Genomic DNA, 7,271 nt, shown 5'->3' on the forward strand with positions numbered 1-7,271 from the left:
AGTAGTAATGACCTAAAGAAAAAAGCATTCACTGTGGCTGACTGCTGTCTATTTACATATGGGGCTATCAAACATACACCGATGGCAGTAGTTTTCATACTTTGTGATCTCAGGACTCCTTTACGCTCTTAACAATTTTTGAGAAGTTTCCCAAAAGAGCCTTCATTTATGAGGGTAATATTTATTTATATTTAAAACATTGGAAGTTAAAATATCTTAGCATTTTTATGAAAATAGTTTTGACTTTGGAGGCCCCCTGAAAGGGGGTTGGCAAACTGTGAAGGATCCGAGGACCACACTTTGAGAACCACTATCCTAGGGTAATGCTGCACAGTCTCAGCACAAATACTTCTTTGGATATTCAGATTGGGCTGTATCTGAATTGTCCTTATCACAGAATCCTTGCTTCCTTGCAAATTGTTCTCCTGCTTTCAGGAAGGTACCACTATAGACAAAGGGGGTCATCTCCAGTTGTCCTAACCTATGTCTTGCCACCATATTCAGATGACCCTAAAGGAGAGTCCAATGACTTTGCACAGACCTGCCTCACTTAAATCCAATTCACTTGCAAGTGAAAACATCACTCTCCTGATGTCACTGGTCCTCTTCAAAAGTGAAAGACAAACAACAACAACACAAGATAACAACGAGAGAGACAGAGGGCTTCGATTAAGGCAAGGCAACTGGAACTCTGTTCCAGAACAACAAATTTGGAGGCCACCATATTCAAAGAACACTGGTAGTGCTTATAATCCTTCAGCAGAATAAAATGGAGTAAGAATAATTAGTTAAAACAGGAATCTATGAAATAACTGACTGGGATAAGTTTTCCAGTGAGTTCCCTGCACCAATGGCCGGGTTCTCTATCTCAACATACCCTTCCCTTTCCCCAAATAAGGGCATGTTTTGTGATACTTTTCCCAGGCTTTGTTTGAGGTACTTCAAGTCAAATCAACTTGACAAGGACAAAAAAAAAACCCCTTTGCCTCTGTCCTTTGTGAACATACCACAATTCTCCTCCTTTTTCCCTGTTATCTTCCCAGAGGTCAGCACACAAGTTGAACACACAAAATATATCCTTAGAAAGGAAAACTTTCCAGGATATCTATGGGTCTGCAGTCGCTCCTTCATTCAATTGATAAGCCAGTTCTACCCAAAACAGTAAGAAACAGGCCTGTGGTTAGTCTCATGCCTGTGAAAATAGCCATTCTTTCTCCTCCTTAAATATCTCAGGGAAATGCTTCACCTGCATGCCAAAAAATGCTGGTGCAGTTGTTGGCTCCACATTTCACCTACTCTTTGCTATTTCCCTTTTGATCATACTTTAAGAATGGAACATAATGAAATAGCTACTGGCCACTCCAACCATTTCATATTTGCCCTAACTGCTGAACCCCATTCTGATGTGCAGCAAGAAATATGAATAATAGGGTATAGCTATTCCTGCTTCCCTACTTATCAGGGTTTCTTTTCCATTCACTTTATAAGGTCCTAAAGATTTTAGTTTCTCACCCAAAACTCCATAATCATTGCCAATGTTTTTTGTTGTTTTTTATTCCCATATGAGATGCCAGAAGTGGATAGTTATTCTGATAAATCTTGAGAGGTTGTCTGTCATGTCTTGGATGAATGCCCCAGAAAGATAATAGATCTCTACTATTGTCATCAGGTCAGCAAATAGCTGCCTCTGTTCCCCTGAGCCCGGAATCACCAGTCACCAGTCCTTAAATCATCCTTTGACCCTTAATGAATCGTGTCTCATCTGATAGCTTCTGTGCCTCTACTGTATCATTAATTGGAAGATAGGCATCTTGTTTCTCTTATTTCTCCTCAAAGCATCCATTTTCCTGACCTTCAGGAAAAGCCTCAAATAAGTTTAGTAAAAGCCTATGGATCTTTCATAGAATGTTTTTAATTGCATAAAATAAAACATATAGATTTAACAAAGAAACCAATTGTATTGAATACAGTCATGAAAATATTTTAAAAACAAATTTGCAGATTCCTCCAGTTAAGATCCCTAGTCTAAATGTTCAATTGTTTGTTTGTTTTTTTCCCCCTTTCTCCTCTTCAGTATAACACTCTTACTCTCCAATGTCCTGACAAGGGTATTGTCCTCCTCCACCTCAGATTCTTTCCTTTTGTTGTTTGTTTGTTTTTCCATTCATTTCTGATTCCTTAAGAAACACTTCACTGTCCCCAACAACCTGGGGTGTGAAGGAGCATTTTTCAAGTCCTTTGCTTTCTCCTCTAGGAGGGAGATCATCCTAGACATGAAAAACAGATAACAGTCATTCAACTGTGGCAGAAATACAAACATTACACACTCGATGCCTGTCACTAAGCAATTTCTCCTACTTCCCATTCTCATTGAGAATTCAGCTGGGAATTAGGAAACCTCTTATTATATTTTTGACTCTACAGTTAATCACTTAGGTGACTTGAAATTTCAAGTCACTTTCTCTCACTGGGCCTCAGTTTCCTCACCTATAAAATGGAGGGTTTGAGTTAGCTGATGTTTTATAAGATCCTTTTAAGCTCGAACAGTCTACAAGACTCTAAGAAGAGAATCATGAAAATATTGAAAACAAAAGAGGTTAAACCTATGATAATCTGTTTTAAGATATATAGTTACATAACTACTCATCATTTTACTGATTATTTAATAAGAACTCTCCATTCCCATTATAAAATTAAAAGGTCATGTTGGACATGTTAGCAAGCACTTATAATACCAAATATGAGGGAAGCTAACACTCTTGGATCTCTTGATTTTGGAGTTCTGAGTTGCAGAAGGCTAAGCTGATCAAGTGTCTGCACTAAATCTGGCACCAGTATGGTGAGCCCTTGAGAGCAAGATTACTTGCCCAGGTAAGAAAAAGAGCATGTCAAGCTCCCTTGCTGATCAGAGTGGTACTGGGCATGTGAATAACCTCTGTACTTCTAGCCTAGACAAGAGAACCAAGTCTCTAACTAAAATTCTTTTAAAATAAAATTTTAAGGGACATACTGAGAGATCATCTTATACAGAGCTGTTACAAGCAATTTTTGCACCTAGGGCAATCGGGTTGTAAAGCATGAAGTATGAAAAGACTCATTGGATTCAGGATGATGGGGGGAGGAAAGCCCCACCCCAAGCCACTACAAAGTTTCTTCACTACTGAAGGACTGGCTATCACTGAGGAAGGGGAAGAGGACAGCCAGTGGGCTAATCTAACTGGGTGAAGGAAACCTACCCTGGTATACCATAAGGTTTCTAAGCTACGGAAAGGGCATGCACCAGGACAAGGTCACCATCGGTGACAGGAATGGGAAAAGGAGAAAGTATGTCACTAAATGGCTATTCATGCCCCAACTAAAACAAAGCCCCATGGCCGCACCCTAGTTATGCCTCTGGTCTCACATGTTAAATGATCATAAAAGAGATATTTCTGTTAATTTAGGGACTTAATCTTCTTAGATAACCACCTATGAACAAAGTTCAAGAACTATCTTCTTGTTCTAAATTCCCTTTTATAATGAATAATAAAATAAAATTTGGGTATAAGAAACAACTGTAGTATGTGTTCTACATTATAAACACAAAGGTGGGTCAGTTATTTCAAGGAGTTTACATTCAAAAAAATGACGAGATAACACAAATATGATATTTAGGGACTCAAGCAATGCCATTATTTCATCATCAGTGTAAAACTGAGAGCAGAGGACCTTGTGGGAAACACTCTAAGCACAGCATTTAAGAAATGGTTCATTGGGAAAAAGGGAAAGCAAAGGTGGAGGAGGAGGAGTTTGTTTGGCCAACAACCACTGAAGCACCAGCTGTTTAAAATGTTACTTCACTGGTAAATAGAAAGAAAAGTGGTTCATCAGTAATCCCTAAGAAACTTACTGCATCATTCTCATCACCTGAAGTTCTAACTGCCAATGCTTACAACAAAGAAAAACAAATAGCTCAGAATTCTAAAAAGACAAAACCAACAATGTGTGTGAAATTGACCAGGAAGAAATGAGAAAGAAAAAGAAAAAGAAGCCTAAAGCAAATTATGAAATTCTCATGGTCTAGGAGCCACAAAGAATTGAAGATATTGAAGAGTGTCCTAATCTGGCAGTTGCTTCTGAAAGAAAAAAAAAAACAAAGTGGAGCCATCAAAATGTTTATCTAAACACCAAGCAGAGGATTCTGAAGAACTTGTTAACCATACACTGACTTCTGACAAAAGAAGTGGACCACAGTCATCAAAATTTCACTCTAAACAGCAATCAGAGACTATTACAAAAAAGTTTGCAAAGAAGAGTCAAATTCCAGTGAAGCTGGATTTGGAAGAAATGCTGGCTGCATTGGAAAAAGAGCAGCATTCACAGAATTCAAAACAGTCTTTCAAACCTATTGTAGTTTCTGTTGGCACAGTACCATTACTTTTTAAAGAATTAGCAATATCACTGAAAAATCACTGGTTAAATCAAGTGCTGTCTCCTCATAATTCATTGGATTCTAGTTCTCCATTAATAAAGAAAGGCAAGAAGGGAAGTCCCAAAGGCCAAAAAGCCAACAGCCCTGAAGAAGATTCTTTTGAAAGATCTAGAAGAGAGAAAACAGAAACATCTCTTAGAACAGCTTTCAATTCCAGCATTTGCTCAGCTGATTCAGCATGATTTGGCCAATAATGTTAATGATAAATCACCTGACCAGGTTGCCCAGCCAGATTTTTAGCAAATAGAAGAAACAGAAGAATCAGTCCCTGACTCTTCTACTGTTGAAGTGGAAAACACATTAGAAAGCCCCTAAATGAACTCCAACAGGATGCCGAAGTTTGCCCCATTGTTACACAGCCAGTTCCTCCTTTTCCAAAGATCCATAGTAGGAGATTCAGAGATTACTGCAGTCAAATGCTTAGTAATGATGATTGTGTGATAGATCTTTTAAAAGAACTGGTTCGCTTTCAAGATCATATGTATCAGAAAGATCCAGTAAAGGCAAAGACCAAATGCTAGCTTGTGATGGGACTCAGAGAAGTGCTCAAACATCTGAAACTCAAAAAACTAAAATGTGTTATTCTTTCTCCAAAATGTGAAAAGAGCAAATAAAAAGGTGGGTTGGATGAGACACTGCATACTGTTATCGATTATGCCTGTGAACAAAATGTCCCGTTTGTGTTTGCTCTCAACCGAAAAGCTCTGGGGCAGAGTGCAAACAAAGTAGTACCAGGCAGTGTGGTAGGAATTTTCAGCTGTGATGGTGTGAAGGATCAATTTCTCAGGATGATTGAGCTTACAATGGAAGCCAGGTTATGTTAGCCACTTTGAAAGAAGGAGCTGAAGCACTAGAAACGGAGAATCCTCTACCCTCCTCCATTACTCCACAGGGCCAGAGTTGCTCTTCAGAGCTTAGTGAAACAACTGACACAACAACCGAATTACAATAAAATCTGGAAGAATATAATCCATATGCACTGGAACTAAAGCAGACTTCAACCACTGAAATGTTGAACTTGAATTTATGAGAAAAGAATACTTGTTTTGGGGTGGGGGTAGGGAAAATATGATATTTTGTGTTCTCTCTTTTCTCCTCAATTCTTTATGAATGTTTTAAAATATTTTATATGAATATTTAAATTTCAAAATTAATTGATGGTTTAATACAGTATTGGTTGATAAATGATATAATAAGCACCAGCTATTAATATTTTACAATGGACAGTAAGTTAACAGTTGCTCATACTTTTTTTCCAAAGCCTTTTCATATAAAAAGGCTTTATTGATTTGAGAAGTGGGGTACATTGTTGATCTGAGAAGTACTAGAAAACAGACTACTAATTCTCAGCTGCTAAAGCTCCTTTTTACTCTCCAAAGACAAATTTATAGATAAGTAAACCAAGTTATTTAGTTTCTCAGAGAACTGGCTACTTTGTGGGCAGACATTACACTAATCATGAGAATTTTTAGCAGGAAGAAAAAAAAAGACCACCCCAAATCTTAACTCTCTCTTTGCTATGAAACTTCATTTCATCCCTGTCCTTTACTAGCAATCAGTGCAACTAAGTAGGCTTTTCCCCTCCATTATTGTTGGTTTTTTAGTAGAGCACAGTGTACTGAAGAGCTCAAGGATTAAGAAAAATTACAGTGTTCCATGGGGGTTCTGGGAATTTACCAGTTTAAATAAAAACTTTGAGATGTTCAGAAAAGTTGCTATGAGAGCTTCAGAAGGAATAAGGCTTTTAACACACTGTCTTATGTACATTTTACAACTTTTAGTCCTTTTTTTTTTTAAATCAACATAGTATAGAGTATAAAAGAAACAAGTTAAAACTTCAAATTGGCTTGGTAATTTCATCTAAAAATTTAAGAGTCAAAGAGAAAAGATGAAAATTGATTTCCTTTGGTCTTTAAGTTGGAAGAGCAACATGCTGCCTTTTCTTAAATTTGCCATTCTGTCTGGAGATTATTTAACCTGAATGGGGGGGGGGGGAGAGAAATAACATAATCTCAAAGAAGATGGCGTTTGCTCCAGTACTAATATTTGAAATGGGGAATAATTTTGGGTAACTCCTAAAATATCTTCCTAAGTAGGGCTGATTGAGTTTGACTTGAATTAACTTTGCCATGTATGCCTCACCAAATTAAAGATAGTGTAAAATTTTAATACATACTCTGCATATCAAACTAACAACATTTTTAGCTATGAAAATATGTTTAGTTGAAACAGATCATGCCATAGGGAAATAGTTCACATGAAGAGCTAATTTTTTTAAAGAAAAAATGAAGCTAAAATGGGTTCTTCTCTCTGTGCTGAGATCAGCAGTCATGTATGGTGCTTTATGTACTTTGTGCTCTAACCTTTAAAACAAGTTACTTGTAGGATATTGGGCAATACTTAGAAAAAAAGCAAGTCAATCTGCTATTCACAGGTTCCATAGATTGGCATTAGAGCTTCTCTCTTTTTCTCTTTATTTTGTCTAATCACACTATGTAAAGAAGTTTCTTTCTGTTTTTTTTCCCCTCTCATCAGTGTGGCAGAAGGATAAGTCTTACTGGCCTGATGTAGATCAATATAGAAGATAATTCTGAAATACTAGACAGTAAACATAATTTGTTTTAATATAAGGAAGATTTAATATCTAATAATCATCTCCCAAATAATCATAAGCATGTTTGGCATACCTTCAGCCACATTATTCCTTGAAACCCAATATTCTGTAATTTAAAAACTAAAATGATACTTTAAAACTGTTTTACTGTTGTCTAGAAACAAGCTGCTGCTGTCAACTCTCTCT

At 37.1% G+C, this 7,271-nt stretch overlaps 1 pseudogene; it reads left to right on the plus strand.

Annotated features, from left to right (window-relative positions):
- Positions 1-3,857: 3,857 nt before the first annotated feature.
- Positions 3,858-5,501, plus strand: LOC110217940 (selenocysteine insertion sequence-binding protein 2-like; annotated as a pseudogene).
- Positions 5,502-7,271: the final 1,770 nt, after the last annotated feature.

This window comes from Phascolarctos cinereus, unplaced genomic scaffold, assembly GCF_003287225.1.
Source record: "Phascolarctos cinereus isolate Bilbo 61053 unplaced genomic scaffold, phaCin_HiC Scaffold_5;HRSCAF=322, whole genome shotgun sequence".
NCBI classification, from domain to species: Eukaryota; Metazoa; Chordata; class Mammalia; order Diprotodontia; family Phascolarctidae; genus Phascolarctos; species Phascolarctos cinereus.